We start from the raw sequence: 13,844 nt of genomic DNA, 5'->3' as shown, positions 1-13,844 counted from the left end.
GGGGAGGGAGGTTACCAAACAACAACTCAACCAGGTGTTGCAAGTGTCATCACACATCTAAACTCATACTGTCATGCACAGCATCAGCTGAAACATTCTTTGCAGTACTCCTCTGACTTTCCATGTGCTCACAGTGTCATCCAACTAGGATGCAGCAAGGAACTCCACAGAGATTTTCCACAGAGATTTTTCCTGACCTTTTTAACATCAGCTCTATAACAAAAAACGCATGCTGAATGCAAAACAAGCCTGAGCACACATCAGAGATGCCAGCAACCCGAATAGCATTTGCTCTGCACTCCTATGGCTCATCTCATAGCCTCCTTGCTCAGTTCTCCTGAAGGCCTACCGGGAAAAAAAAAACTCCAAACCAGCAATGCCTCTTCAGAAATGTAATGTTCTAATAACCTACCAGTAAAGAACAACAAAAGCTATCAGTTCATGAATATCACATATGCTCTGTGACATTCTATTTGGATCATTTCTAGAGCATAATAATAGGTGCTATTTTGATTACTTTCGCCTTACATGGCTGCCCTGGTTTCAGCTGGGATAGAGTTAGTTTTCTTCCTAGTGGCTGGTGCAGTGCTGTGTTTTGACTTCAGTCTGAGGATAATGTTGATAACACATTGATGTTTTAGTTGTTGCTGAGCAGGGCTTACCCTGATCAAGGACTTTTCAGTTTCTCATACTGCCCTGCCAGCAAGGAGGTTGGGGTGCACAAGAAGCTGGGAGGGGACACATCCAGGACAGCCAACCCCAACTGACCAGAGGGATACTCCATACCATTTGAGGTCTTGCTGAACAACAAAACTGGGACAGGACGGGTTGGCCAGGGGGTGACATCCCACTGCTCAGGGAATGACGGGCATCTGCCAATGGGTGGTGCACAACCACATTGTGCATCACTTCTTGTCTATATTTTTTTACCATAGAATCACAGAAAGGTTTGGGTTGGAAGGGACCTTAAAGACCATACAGTTCCAACCCCTTGCCACAGACACCCTCCACTATACCACATTATTATTCCTTCCTTTCCTGTCCTATTAAACTGTCTTTATCTCAACCCACAAGTTTTACCTTTTTCCCATTCTCTCCCCCATCCCACTGGGGCAAACAGCTGTGTGGTGTTCAGCTGCCTGCTGGGTTAAACCACCACAAGGGCTTTCATTAAGAACCATCACTTAGAAACTGAAGTTAGGTGCCCAGCAGCCAGGGAGGAAAACCAACCAACCAACCAACTATCTCCAGAAAAAGAAAAAAAAAAAAATCTACCACAAAACCCAAACAATTTTAGCCTCAACTTTTTGGACTTCAGGATTCCTGGAATGAAATATTTTATCACAACACAAAAGAAAGCTTATGGTTAAAGCTGGTGAGCTTTTTTATAAAGTCTTAAAAATGCATGTATTCTGTCTGGGCGATGGATGCTGATGGCAAATCCACCTCTAACATAAGAGCTAGGGGCAAGTAGCACTTTGTCCTCACAATTGTGCTGCACAGGTATAATTCTCTCAGAAATTGTTTACTACATTCCTTGCTGTGATCATGTACAGTAATTGGAACATCACAGTTAGAGCTGGACAGGAAAAACAAAAGCAACCTGACCCACCGAGAAAGCATCTGCCAGCACTTGAGCCATTGTTCTGCAAAATATCAAGGCTTGAATTCTGACATAATCCCCTGACATCTCGGGTGATGTCAGCACGAGCAGCTATTAGAATGAAGAATGATCACCCACACGACATTAATTCAGGAAGAATCAATGGCCTTGCAATACATATTTCTCCCTTAACATTCTCCTAAATGGACCTGAATACATTTGAGCCAGAAGGGAAAGCAAGCCTTTTAAGAAAGGCTTTGGCACAACACAAAAATATCACAAGCTTCTGAATTTTTAGCTCTTCCAGCTCCTTGAAGTTTAATTCCACACTTGTGCTCTGGTATAATAAAAGCTCCTCATTCCTTTCCAAGGATTCTCAGAGCTTTAACAGTACACTAAGCAAGACCAACCTACAGATTTTACCTTCCCCCAGTCCTTCTCACCCCCTCTCCCAACTCCTGTTTAAGGAGAGGGAACATTCTCCTATCTTAATCTGTGCCTAGCAGATGAACATCATGGAAAAGAAAGAAAAAAGGGAGGGGTGAGGGGAGGCAGCAAGGGGGGGAAATTGATTAAAAAGCAAACAAACAAACAACAAAAAAAAGAAAACAGTAACAGAAAGCCCCCACGCTTCCCCATTTTTATTTCAGCTCTTAAAACATCTGCTCTAATCCATTCTAATACACCACTATCTTGTCCTACCATCCTCCGTTAAAATCAAGACCTGGTAAAGTTTTCTAACAGTTTGTCCTTTCAGAAAGCATCCAAATCTTTGCTGCCAGTTAGTTTTGACATCTGAAGCACTCTACAAACACATGAAGCATGCACAGACACACAGCCTGGTTGCACTTTCCTGACCAAGAATACGTTTCAGGGTCAAAATGTTCTGTAACAGGAGCACCTGCAGTGAATGAGATTTGGGTGATATTTCAAGGATTCCCTTCCCTATGGTTTCAAAACCAAAATTAGCACTTGAAGATGACCTAGAAATAAAACTAAAAGAAAAAAAAAAGGAAAAGAACAACTGCTGAAAGAATAGGCTGTGCTACAAACCAACAACATGAGCCAGGGCAGAGATGCAGCCACTTGATCAAGTCACCAGAAAGTCAGAATTTAGATCCCAGGCACTGAAATAAGTTTCCAAGTGTTCATCGAGAGCTCATCTCCACCATGAAGATCTTATGGACATAAAGATCCTCCCTGCTTATTGATTTTTCTCACCAGGGATGCATAATGGAAGAATGATACTGGTCTCATGGAGCATTATCCACCCTTACTCCTCTGCAGCCTTCAGCAACCACAGGCTCAGCATCACAGCAGCCAATCAGTTTCTCAGATTTCTGTTGACACAAATTCTGCAGCAGTAAGCGTGAAGGGAATGCAAGGACCACACTCTGAAGGCTTTTTTGTGAACAAATGCAGACATCCCCACTGCTGCTCTGCAGTCCAGTTCCTTCCCACTGGGCTATAGGCTTATTCCAACAGGATGGCATGGCATTTCCTCTATGGTTTGCCTGCCAGGAAAGTCATTTCCTATTTTTGTCCTGTTGAGAACTAGTAGAAGCTGGCATTGATGGAGGCTGGTAAGAATCAGAGGCTGGTTTACTAGTGGTTTAACAAAACATGTGTTTACAATTACCCCATTCATCATGATCTGCCTGTATAAAACTGCCTTTTTGGAATTTGCCCATGTTCCTTGGGTTTGGCCTCCAAAAAAGCTGAAACAGACTCACTAAGAAATACATTGTTTGAATAGTACTGCTGGAGCAACACAACTGATAGTTAATACTGTAATCATTAATGCAACTGTTGGGCGTTAAGATCAACATAGCTGTTCAACTTGTTGTTGTTGGCCTAAGGATGACAGCTTAGCAGCAGGGGGGTAAGATAATGGGAAAACCTCTTGTGGTCTTCCCCTGGAGTCCAACAAAAGAATACAACAGGAATAAGACACTGGGTTTCTTTCTCAGATACTCTACAGTGTCCGTCTGCAAGAAGAGACTGTCGTGGTGTTCCTAGCAAGCTCTTGTAGGGCACTCATCATCTTTGCACCCAAGAACCATGACTACCACCAAAGGCCCAAAGCTCTTTCCAGAAATACACTGTGCAGTATAATTTAGACTTACAACTCCCCTCACCTCCTCTCTGATTCACACTTTGGGGACAAATAAGTAGAGTCTGTTTCTAGATGGTAAAACAGAAATTCCTCACTGCTGATTCTTTCTCCAAGAAGTCGTAAAACTATTCGAGCAAAGAAGCCTAGCAAAAATCCCCATCATACCTGAACCAGCATAATCTCAAAGCTAGCAGCCTTTAAAGCTGCAAAGAGCTCTAAAAGACACATTTCACCTCCCTCAGTATCAGTGAGGCAGACTTCCATGCCATGTGCCTAGATTATGCCAGATCTAGTCTAGCAATCTACAAACTTGATATAACCTGTAATTTTCAAAACATACATCAGAGAACTACACATTTTCCTATCTCCAAAGTTATCATTTGATATCAAAGATATAATAACTTACCAAAATGATTTATCAAAGGTTTCTGAAAGTAAGGAAAAGGTCCCTCACACTAATTTACAGTATTAGTCACATGCTGTATTATCCATGCCGCTGGAGAAGGTCTCCTTCTCTGTTAAAAAGATCACCCAGTGAGAACAACCAGTCTCTGTGATGCCCAGCTTTTGCTGTAGCCATTCAAGGGCAGTAAGTCTGCATCTCCCCCCGGGGTTAACTAACTGGGATGCAATTAGCAGTTTTCACTAAAAGCTCTCTGGGCTTGTGAATCAGCATTAGTGTCGGGTTTTGAAGAACCCATGTGATTCACCCTGTCTATACTTCTGTTCAACCCACACCCGAGTCTCTGGTCCCTACCACTATGGGCCATTGGACTGGAAAAACCCAAGCAGCTGCATAGCCACTGCTGCCTTCTCCTAACAGAAGGTGACTCACTGTGTCAAAACCTCGTGCTTTCATGAGTGTTTTCCAACACATTTTCAAGTTCATTGGCAGCAATGGCTCCCCTCCATTAAACAGAAATCACTGATCATTTCCTGTTACAGAGACCAGGAAAGACAGAACTGTACAAGGGCACTACTCTAAAGCAGGCTTGAACCTGCAATGCCTTCAGTTCCAATAATCTGCATGAACTGATACATCTGCAACCTGAAGACCCTTGGAAAGCAAGAAGGGAGATCAATGTTCAGGCAATGAATGCTCACCAGTGTTAATGGGAAGATCTCTTTAAGAGTTTCAGGATAACTTGGCTCTGGTGGCAACTCACTTCATGAATCCTTCGCTCTTCAGTACTCCTATGCACACTGTAAGTCCAAAAGCTGCCATAAACGCCACTCCTTTCAGATGAACATATGAAAAATGTATCACCTGTCTGTCTCTCACATCAGGTATCTGCTGAAGAGTCAGTACCCAGGGGAATAAAGCATGCCAACAAAGTGACTGCAGAATACATCCAACCAGATCTTATAAAGGGAGGCTATTCTGGTTGTTTCACCACTGAAGATATTAGCAGTCTGTTTGTAGACAGGATGCCCCATACTGATCAACAGTTTTCTTTTATGCTGCACTCATAGTGGAATCTGGCTTCCTTGGATAGTCCTCTTGTATCCACAACGCAAGAGGAGCCATATTGAGCTAGTGGGAAAACTGCTGTCCAAAAAGATCATCCAATTCAACAGATGGCACGAGAACAGGAAAGACCTGGCAAGGGACTAGTTCAGAAGTGCACAGCTCAACAAGTAAAAAGAAAGAAAAGTCAATGAGGTGACATCTGTTTACTTGACAGTATGTTTCATAACAACCACCAGTTTGGGAGAAAAACCGATAGGAAACAAGACTCCTTTGCCACATCCAAGCTTAGGCTGCAAAGTGCTCTCCTGACCAGCAGGCAGTGCAAGAATAGCAAACCTGTAAATTCAGTGCTTATAAAAGGATCCCTCAGCAGCCTCATTCCTCGTAATTCCTAACAAGATTGTGGAGTTTCACCTTTTAGGAGAAGGACCTCCATTCCTAGATTTCCCTAGGTGAAGAGTCACAACCGGTATGTTTTGGACATGCCCAGGAGCAGGTCCAGCTTCCAAGAAAAACAATCCTAACTTCTTAGCCTGCTTTCCTACACAGGGAGGCTTATGCAATCACACTGTAGCCAAGCCAGCTGGCAAGCTCCATGCAAGCCTGACAGAGGCAGAGGTCTCAAGAGCTATCATCCTCGTTTGTGAAAACACTGGGCCAGGTGGGGCACACACAAGGAACATTGCACTGTGAACTGGCATCAATATCCTTACAGCTGAGACAGATCCAAAGAAAAGTAGGCTTCCTTAGGCTTAGTTTGGACAGAAATGCTGGCTTATAAGTAAGAAAAACTTTTCCCTTGGCCCCACTAGTGAAGTTCACACAGAGGTTTAGAGTAAAAAGCCCAGCAGGACCAGGTAAGATTTCTGCACAACTGTTTGCTGCAAACAGTGACATGCTCCAACGAACAAATACTTCAGTACATCCTAAAGACGGTCATCAAAAGGCAACCATTTGCCTCTTCCTGTCCCCCCAGCTCCCAGGTGTCTGACAAAGCACCTAAGTGCACATTCCCAGCACACACACTTCCCAAGACAGAGCTCAGCTGGTCTAAGCCAAAGTTTTACCCAGAAACTTGGCCTCCTTCAACCTCATCACCACAAACCTCCACTGCAGCACGTAGAGGGGGACGGCAGAAGGGAGGAGAGGAGTGACAGCACAGTCCCACCCCGTGCGACACCACCCAGGACCCCCCAGCCAGCCTGCTGCCACTGCCATGCACGCACAGGGAAGCTGCCAGGGCCGCACAGTCCAGGGGGACATCTGCTAGTTCGGTGCTGTCAGAAAACAAACTCCCAGTGCAACACACTCCTGGTGCAGGCAGAAACAGCACATGACCCAGCTATGCCTTTCCTCTGCCAGCTGGGAACTCCCTGTCTTGGAAGGATCCCTTCGACAGAGAGATCCAGATACTTTTTGCCCATTTACACCCCAAGCACAGCGGAGAATGTAACCAAAGATTCCTATAAAAACCTTTGTGACAATTCCTGCTGGAGCCGTTTAAGCACTCACAAGATAGAGGGCTGCAAATATTTGCCTTATTCACGGAGCGCACAGTACATGCTTTAAGCAGAACTGAAACGCAGAGATCCATTTCACATTTGGGCAGTGCTTTTGGACTACCCAATAAAAAAAAAAAACCACACTGGAACATGCTATTGAAATCCAGGTGTGGCTGTATCTGAGGATGAAAGCCAACTCACACAGTGGTAAGGGAGGGGATATTTTGATTAACAAAACCAAGGAAAACCATGGAAGTACCACAAGATCTTTAATATGTGGCCAGGGCAAACAAGACCTACTTAAAGAACAAATAAAGTCCAAGTGAAGAAAATAAATCAGAGGATAACACGGTAAAATGATCACTGGAGGCAAGTGTCAGGGTCTCCTGCTCTGTCAGCTTACCGCCTGCAGTAAGGCTACCAAACAGTGCTCTCCACGCTTCGCTGTTTGCTCCACATTGTGCTGAATTTTAAAGAGTTTGGATTTGGAGAAAGAAAACCCAAGCAGCCTCGATACTATCATAACTGTACACAGATGCCCAGAGGAATATAGCTCTGGCACAGCTCTCCCTCTCCTACTGCACAGTGAGGTAAGCCCTCCAGGAAGGCTAACACTGCATGGTGAGAGCATCCGGCTGACCCCTGCACCCTTCCCGAGCCCCAAAATGATCACAAAGCACAGCCAGAGCAGCTATTTAAAGTCTCAAGCATTTTTCCTTTTTTTTTCTGTGCAGGTTTTCTAATCTCCATGTGTTTGTGGTGGGTTTTTTAACCTGTCCTCATAACTCGCTCCTTTTAATCCTAGGATTAGCCTTGTTGCCCTTCTCTGCACCTTTTCAAGAGCTTTAAGTACAACGAGTCTCTAGACACAGGAATAGCTTGAGTTGGGAGCGTTAACGCATCACTGCTACATGTCCTATAAAATCTCTGTTAAAACAAGCAACTGCTCAGCACCTCTATGAGGCAGCACAATTTCAGCTGCCCCTCAGCAGCACAACTTAAGGTGGTAGCTACCCACATCCCTCCGATCCCCCTCTCACTTCCACACAACCCCTAATTCATTCTTCTTTAGCAAAGGGAAAAGCAAACCACATTCTTCAGGGCTGTTTCAGAAAACCTGATCAATGCTGCTCTGACATACCAGCAACACATGTTCCCATTTCAACAAATGGGAACATTTCAGGCAGACCACCACTTCAGATGGAGTGGGGCTCCGGGCTGCTGAATCAGCACTTTCCATACTGCTGGCAATACAGAGTTATGCGACGCTTCAAAGGGAAGCAGGGGGAAAAGGGGGAAGAGGAGGAGGGGAGTGCGCTGGCACTTAAGCAGCAGAAGCGGGCAAGAGGATTTTGCCGGAGTTCATCTGCCAAACCAATTAACTGCAAACTGTTCGCATAAAGATGCCACAGTTTCAGCCCCAGCTTGCAGTACCACAGTTATACAATGAGAGACCCGTGCGTGCGCGGCTCGCCCCGGCGGGGAGCACAGGCAGGAGACACCCGGTCCTCACCACCCTCTCGGGGCTACTGGGGGGCTGCCGGGCACGGCTCCGGCGCACACCCGCACGCCGGTCGAGCAGGATGGTGGCAGCACTCCGGGGTGGCCTTCAGCAAACTGCCCTCCCGCCAACACTGAGCCCGGGGGGACGGGGAGACACGGGCGCGGGGAGTTGGGGCAGCAACAGCACCACTTGGCGCGCCAGGTCTACCCACACCCGGCGCAAGACGGGAAAGCCCGACTCCCGGCGCCGCTGGAGAGAAGCACGAAGCGGGCGAGCAAACAAAACGAGGCGCGGAAGGTCCGCGCCGGACTAAAGACCCGCGCCCCGCGGCCACCAGCCGCCGCCCGCTCCCCGCCCGGCCACGGGGGCTGCCCTCCTGCCGGCGGGAGGTGCGGTGGACGCTCCCAGCGGGCACGGCACAGCGAAGTTGGGGGGTGGGGGGGGGGCTCGCCGGCGTCCCCAGGAAAAGGAAGTTTGCTCTCCTCCTCCCACCGGCCTCCGCCACCGAGGAGCCGGCGAGCCCTCACCCACCCCACCCCAGCCCGGCCTCCCCCCGACGCAGCTCCCCCGGGGCAGCCGCCGCCGCCTCCCCCCGCAGCGCGTCCCTCGCTGCCCTCCAGCCCTTTACCTGCTGGGCGCCCGACCGGCCGGCACCCCCCCCCCCCCCCTTCCCCGAGGGGCGACGGGCACCCGCCAAGTTTCGTGCGGGAGCAGGGGGTCGGGGGAAGGGTCGTGCACGGCGGGGCTGGGAGCGCGGGTGGGGAAGGAGAGAGAAGGGATGGGGGTGTCCTCCAGGCGGCGGGGAGGAGGAGCACGGGCGGAGGAGGGCAAGCTCTCGGAGCCACGCGCCTCAGAAGTAACGAGAAAAATAAATAATATAAATAATGAAATTTTAAAATTAAGAAAAAAAAAAGAAAGAAAGAATTGAGCAAGCGAACACCAACAAACCCCAAAAGAAAACACACCGGACGGGGCCGCTCGCGCCTCCGCAAAGGGACCCGGCGCTGCGGGACGGATCTGCGGAGAAAACTTCTGCCCGCCCCCCGCCGCTGCTCCTGCCGCTGACTGACTGATTGCCTCCGCCACCGGCTCCCGATGCTAACGGCGCCCCGCTACCGCCGCACTCTCCACTCGCGCCCAGCTGACTCCCGGCGGCGCCCCGCGCCCCGCCCAGCTCCCGCCCCGTGCCCGCCCCCGCCGCACGCAGCCGCAGCCCCAGCCCGCTCCTCGCCGCCGCCCCGGTGAGGGCAGGGGGCAGTCGGGAGTCCCGGTGGGGCGCTGGGCGGGAGTGGGGCTGGTGCGGAGCCTGTGCGGAGCTTGCTGGTAGCACCCGCGCGTAGCTTGGTTTGGAGTGGGGGGGACACTGTGTTCCCCTTAAAGCCAACAGAGCACTCGCGGCATCTGCGAACTTTCCCCCATCGCCCCGCGCTGCCCTACCCCTTTTCCCCACAGCACTGCCGAGAGAAGGGCCCCGGCTCCCCTCCCGCCTGCGCCCAGACAGCGCCGTGCTGTTTGGCTGTGCGGGGAGCTGCTCCATGCTGCCAAACACCCTCATGTGCCCCGATCCCCGGTGCCGGCAGCACTCCTGCAGCCTGCCGCTTCTAACTTGTGTGCAGGCGGACCTGTGGGATGTCACCCCGAGGGTCAGCAGAGCTTTACCCAAGCTCCAAGCAATCCTACTTGCAAGCAGCTTGCAAGTAACTCGGACTGCGAAAAAGCTCTTTTAGGAGAAGCGGAGATGCACGCTTCCCTGAGAGCTACTGTGTAGGCTTCAACGCAAGGCACCGTGCTCCGGGATGTTCGGTTCACCAGACGCGGTAACACCTCTCGTAAGAAGTGGCCAGCACTATAAAAGGAAATCAAGGCCAGGGAGAAGTGGGAGAAATCTCTGGGCTTTTCCTCCCAAGACAGATGCCTGTACGCTAATGGGAGCATTGTGGCTGAGCGCCCGAGCCGAATATATTTTGAAATGTAACATGAAACCTTGCTTGCTCTTGCTCTTTCTTCCTCCGTGGCTCTTCTTCACTGTATTTAAAGGAATGTTTTTGTTATCAGCCGCCCTCTCCATCCCCGTGTTTCCCGCCTGCTCTGATCTCACTTTGTTCTCACCACTTGCTCTCCCTGTTTGACTCCTCAGATTCTCTCTCTGGTTCCCTTGTGTGTGTGTCACCTCAGCCTCTCGGACACACGTGCCACTCTGCTGCCCGCTCACTGCTCGCCCGCCTCATGCTGCCGGCTGCCCGGCCTCTCCCTAGCACAAAGCTTTACTCGGCCATCTCCTCTTGATGCAATGCATTGCATTGCTCTTCAGCCTGTCAGCACCACTAGCACCGGTCCCAATCCCATTCCAGCCCGGCCCCTTAGGCGGTGGCTCCGTGCTCTATCACTTCTCAGCTCTCAGTTCACCCTTGTCTCCCCGCTATCAGGCTGGTCTACTCTGACTTGATGTAAGCCATCAGTCACCCTGATTGTGTGGTTTTGGGGTCCAGTTTCAGAGTGCTGGTACCTCACCAGAGGAGAAGCTGCCTCCTCTCTGCTACTACAGAAGGCTCCTGTGCAGGTTACTACCTAGTGAAAAGGTCAGGACAGGTCATATCAGATTCCTGCCCGAGATTACTCCAGAGGTAAGGAAGCACTGACTACCAGGTCTGATCTCAGGACCAGCATGGCTGGCATCACAGCCCCATGTGCTGACATAATAAACTTTCTGTACATATAGATAGTAGGATGATAGGGCAGCCCAGGTTAGAAGGCACCTCTGAATATCATCAGGTCCAACCTTTCATGGGAAAAGGAGCCAAGATGAGGTTATATGGCACCCTGTCCTGTTGCAACTTGAAAGCCCTCAATGATGGGGTCTCCTTCATGTCCCTGGGGAGGTTGTGCCAGTGGATGATTGTTCTCATAAGAAACCTCTTTCTTATATCAAGATGAAACCTCTCTCAGTACAACTTGTATCCGTTACTGCTTGTCTGCTCCATGTGGTTCCTTGTGAAGTGAGAGCCTTTGGCTTTTTGTAGCCATATATGTACCTGTGTGATTTGACCAGGGTTTGTGCAATAGATGTCCAGTTCTTGCTGCTTTCACAGAGCCTGCTGCCACGGGCTTTGACACACGCCTCTTCTACATAGACTGTTGAATGCTATTTGCCCCGGCACATTCTTCAGCTGCGCAATGAAACAGTTATACTTTGTCATCCGTAGTATTTCCACCCTGGAATATCAATTTACAGCCTGGCGTTACAGGGTGTCCTCAAAGCTCAAGAAGTGAAAGGGGAGAAGTTATATAACTGGGTCGGTCCTGCAGATCCAACTGGCCGCAGGGATTCCCTCCTTCCAAAACATCCCCTTTCTTCCCCATAAGTCTATGTGCTACCTCAACCTCAGAGGCACTTAGCACATTTTATCTCAAAAACAGAGGCCACCCTTACAGCCATGATGTGCTGTATCTGATCCTGAAGGAAACCTGGAGAGGTAAAACCCAGGTATTTCTGTACCATCGCACAGGCAGCCACTTGGCTGTCTTCCAGCATGCTCTTCCTTTAAGTGTGCTCACTGTTTCTCTACATAAGACTGCTGATCCATCAGTTAATCATATTGAGTAAGTACCTAAAATTAACTTTTAAATTATTAATGGATGAGAACATATCCGTTTGCCATGCACATTATTTTAAAGTATTACAGTGTGTACACTGAAGGCCATTAGTGTTACATTTTTAAGTCAGTAAATTGACTTGTATGGAAATCAGAAGAGTTGATGGATTCCTCTACAAATGCCTTTGACAATGCTAAAATGTTCAATTGGATTATTTTTTAAGCATGTGTCTGTACTTAAATTTCTTTCTAATGCATACAAAAATACATACTGCCCAAGCCTTGATAGTATTTTTCATTTTGTGGTGGGTTAGAAAAAACAGATACACACGAGTATTGAAAATACTCCTCTGACAAATAAAAACACTAGGAAAGATATGTTTAGTTTCCTAGACTACAGCTGTGTCATTCAAGACAAAACTGTACTGTCATAAAGTTGTTTATCCAAAATAGCACCATTAGAACCGTTACATGTAGAGTAGCAATGCATCCTTTCAGTAATGGCAGTGAAGGATGTACTTATGGAAGGTGTCTTCTTTTCCCTCAACTAATGAATCTCTGAAAAAGCCCTGTAGTGTCCCAGGTCATGAAAATAGCAGCCTAAAATGCCAATATTTTTTCTAAGGAAAAAAAAAAATATTTTCTGCAAGAAAAAACAGACAGAAATAATGAAGGCAATAACATTCTCTGAGTGCATAAACATTATTTCTGCTCAAGGACAGTCCAACAAGTAAAGGCAAACATCAGCGCACAAAGCCTCAGTGCCCTCAGGGCCAGGGCTTGTGCTCAGAAGTTTGTCCCATATCCCTGTTTTCTTTTTCTTTGCCATCGTTAAGGTTCGGGTTAGAGAAGACTGATTCCATGGACCCCTGATAGAAGAACTAATAAGAACCCCCAGCCACGCTCAGGAGGATTGAGGGCACTAGGGGAAAAGAGGGGCAGGGTGGCAGTCCCCTCTGAGATGAAAAGGGTAGTGCTACCTCCCAGCTACCAAGCTCAGAGCATGTAGTACAACTGGATTTAGGATGTGAATTTATTCTCCAATTTACTGCTTTCAAAATAAAGCCCAGAAAATGCACTCTTTACAATTTATACTCCTCAGAAAACTTTTATTAATATAAGCTTATCATTTTAAGTCTTCAAAAACAGGTCTGAAATACAAGCAGAATATGGACATTCTCTATTTAGCACTACATTTAAGACTCAAGACCTAATAATAAATGGCTGTTGGAGTTCAAGTACAGTGGACTTAGTTTGCTTTCCACAGAGACATGAACTCTGCAGGGTGACTTTGTTTTTTGGAACTCATCCAAAGGACACTGAGCTCTACAATTCAGTTAGAGCCAAGAGAGAAAAAGGTTATTTTAATGTTTTATTAAATTGACTAATGAAAACTGCCTAGTAGTTATGAAGTTTTCTTTGGAAATATTCTTAGATTTCACATCTATTCTGGAAAAGGGCATAATTTTCTTTTCTATTCTGTTGATTTAGGAAATGAAAATCCAAAAGCAGAAGATCTGAAGAGGAGAGATCAGAATCTGGCCACTGCTTTCATTCTCAAAGGCACTCTCATGAAAGCGTTCAATGAAAGTCAGCACCGAGCATCATCTTTAACTAGCAGTATACACTGATAAAAGACTTCAGCAAACAAAAAAGGGTCAACATGGTCATTGTTACCTAGTAGGTATACAGGCAGAAATGCTGACCAACCTTTAAAATGGTGGTAAGTTTCTCTTGTCATGGATAAGGCTTTTCACCTTTAATAGACAGGAAGCCTTCTGGCACATAAGAATTTTAATAAGACTTAGTCTGGAACAAAACCAACTCAAAGTTATTATTTCTGTTGTTTTTACTATAGTTGAAGCAAATGCTGCAAATCTTTTTAAAAGTTATCCAGAACAAAATAAGTCTTTTTAATGTTAAAATGGGGACACACGCACACACACACAGACACACACACAGACACACACCCATTCTCCTTCCTTTTCATCTGCATCCTTCTTTTTCATTGTACTTATTTTGTCACTGTATGGTGGAGGTTGAAAGCTGAAAGGG

The 13,844-nt window shown here is 47.4% G+C and overlaps 1 protein-coding gene across 5 annotated transcripts in view; it reads right to left on the bottom strand.

The window, feature by feature from the left end:
* GRB10 (growth factor receptor bound protein 10) overlaps positions 1–9,350 on the bottom strand; it is a 147,272-nt gene extending 137,922 nt beyond the window's left edge. For 2 of the 5 annotated variants that reach the window (XR_009742643.1, XM_061449152.1), the window contains exon 1: positions 9,162–9,350. The gene's annotated coding sequence lies outside the window, so the exon portion shown is untranslated. Of the gene's footprint in view, positions 1–8,824; positions 8,844–9,144 lie in introns of those variants that run through there. The other 3 variants (XM_061449153.1, XM_061449157.1, XM_061449154.1) reach the window with 3 other exon arrangements.
* Positions 9,351–13,844: the final 4,494 nt, after the last annotated feature.

This window comes from Pezoporus flaviventris, unplaced genomic scaffold (assembly GCF_033815535.1).
Source record: "Pezoporus flaviventris isolate CSIRO_AGI_PZ_B2104156 unplaced genomic scaffold, CSIRO_AGI_Pfla_v1 ptg000007l, whole genome shotgun sequence".
Lineage (NCBI taxonomy): Eukaryota > Metazoa > Chordata > Aves > Psittaciformes > Psittacidae > Pezoporus > Pezoporus flaviventris.
This window is presented reverse-complemented; position numbering and strand designations above follow the sequence as displayed.